The sequence below is a fragment of the Trichechus manatus genome, unplaced genomic scaffold (genome assembly GCF_000243295.1).
Source record: "Trichechus manatus latirostris isolate Lorelei unplaced genomic scaffold, TriManLat1.0 scaffold00223, whole genome shotgun sequence".
NCBI classification, from domain to species: Eukaryota; Metazoa; Chordata; class Mammalia; order Sirenia; family Trichechidae; genus Trichechus; species Trichechus manatus.
The window spans coordinates 2656968-2659553 of record NW_004444159.1 but is presented as its reverse complement, the minus strand read 5'-3'; positions in this window follow the sequence as shown (position 1 = coordinate 2659553).

The following is a 2586-nucleotide window of genomic DNA, read 5'->3' as shown; positions in this document are numbered from 1 at the left end:
CTTCACTTGTTTTGCTCCTCTTGAGAACCCAGCCTAAGAACCCAGCTGAGAAGTGAGGGTGCTGCTCTAACAAATACCTAGAGTGTGGAAGTGGTTTTGGAATTTGGTATGGGTGGTGGAAGAATGCAGTTCTAAATACCAGCTATGACCACATGACCAGCTGCAGAAACGAGGACTGTAATTGTTTTTAGTATTTCTTTCTTGTTTTGTTATACATGTATGAGTGCATATGTATGTGTACGTGTGTATATGTGTATATATATATATACACATGCATATATAGCAAATATCTTTGTTTTCTCCCCTCTGTTATTCCATTACTTATTAAAAAATACACCTACTCCTCACTGTCTTGTTATCCGACATTTCTCATTTACAGCAATAGTAAAAAATCTACTATCCAAGTATTTTGCGTATTAACAAGGTATGTCTGGCAGTAACGAATGTCGAGGTGTGAGGTGAGAGTGATGCTGGCTGTGATGGTTAAGTTTATGTGTCAACTTGGCTGGGCCATGATTCTCAATGGTTTGGCAGTATGTAATGATGTAATCTGGCAGTTATATAATGATGTAATCTGGCATTTTTGTAATGATGTAGTCATCCTCCATTTTGGGATCTGATGTGGTCATCCTTCATTTTTGCATAATGCCGATTTTCACATAATGACCTGGTCTTTGGGACCTAACCATATTGAAAGTGAGGAGTGAGTGTATAAGATGTAAACAGAGCTAGTGTTCTTGGTTGTACACATGTTAGTTGTATCACATTAGGTGCAAGTATGACTTTATAGTTTTATTTACAGATTATGTATGGTTTAAGGAGATATGTCCTCATGCGTCTGTCAGTTTGTCATACTGTGGTGGCCTGCATGTTGCTGTGATGCTGGAAGCTATGCCACTGGAATTTCAAATACCAGCAGGGTCACCCATGCTGGACAGGTTTCAGAAGAGCTTCCAGGCTAAAACAGACTAGGCAGAAGGACCTGGCAGCCAACTTCTGAAAAAAAATCGGCCAGTGAAACTCTTATGAATAGCAGCAGAACACTGTCTGGTTTAATGCCAGATGATGGGCCCCTCAGGTTGGAAGGCACTCAAAATACGGCTGGGGAAGAGCTGCCTCCTCAAAGTAGAGTCGACCTTAAAGATGTGGGTGGAGTAAAGTTTTTAGGACTTTCATTTGCTCATGTGACACAACTCAAAATAAGAAGAAACAGCTGCAAACATCCATTAATAATCAGAACATGGAATATATGAAGTATGAATCTAGGAAAACTGGAAGTCGTCAAAAATGAAATGGACCACATAAAAACTGATATCCTAGGCATTAGTTACCTCAAATGGACTGGTACAGGCCATTCTGAATCAGACAATCATATGGTCTACTATGCTGGGAATGACAAATTGAAGAGGAATGGCATCACATTCATCATCAAAAAGAACATTTCAAGATCTATCCTGAAGTACAATGCTGTCAGTGATAGGATAATACCCATATGCTTACAAGGAAGACCAGTTAATACATGACTATTCTTCATATTTATGTACCAACCACTAATACCAAAGATGAGGAAATTGAAGTTTTTCCAACTTCTGTAGTCTAAAATTGATCAAACACGCAATTAAGATGCACTGATAATTACTGGTGACTGGAATGCGAAAGTTGGAAACAAAGAAAAAGGATCAGTAGCTGGAAAATATGGCCTTGGTGATAGAAACGACACCAGAGATCACATGATAGAATTTTGTAAGACCAATGACTTCTTCAATGCAAATACCTTTTTTCAACAACATCAACAGCGACTATACACGTGGACCTCGTCAGACGGAATACACAGGAATCAAATCAACTACATCTGTGAAAAGAGGTGTTGGAGAAGCTCAATATCATCAGTCAGAATAAGGCCAGGGGCCAACTGCGTAGCAGACCATCAACTGCTCATATAAAAGTTCAAGTTGAAACTGAAGAAAATTAGAGCAAGTCTACAGAGCCAAAATATGACTTTGAGTATATCCCACCTGAATTTAGAGGTCATCACCAGAATAGATTTGATACATTCAACACCAGTGACCGAAGACCAAACAAGTTGTGGGATGACATCAAAGATATCATACATGAAGAAAACAAACGGTCATTTAAAAGACAGGATGGAAAGAAAAGACCAAAATGGATGTCAGAAGAGACTCTAAAACTTGCTCTTGAATATAGAGCAGCTAAAGTGAACAGAATAAATGATCAACTAAGAGAACTGAAGATTTCAACGGATGGCTTGAGAAGACAAAGTATTATAATGAGATGTGCAAAGACCCTGAATTAGAAAACCAAAAGGGAAGAACACACTTGGCATTTCTCAAGCTGAAAGAACTGAAGAAAAAATTCAAGCCTCAAGTTGCAATACTGAAGGATTCTATGGGGAAAATAATGAATGACGAAGGAAGCATCAAAAGAAGATGGAAGCACACAATGGAGTACTACGCAACAATAAAGAACAATGATAAATCTGTGAAGCATCTCATAACATGGATGAAACTGGAGGACATTATGCTGAGTGAAATAAGTCAATCACAAAAGGACAAATATTGTATGAGA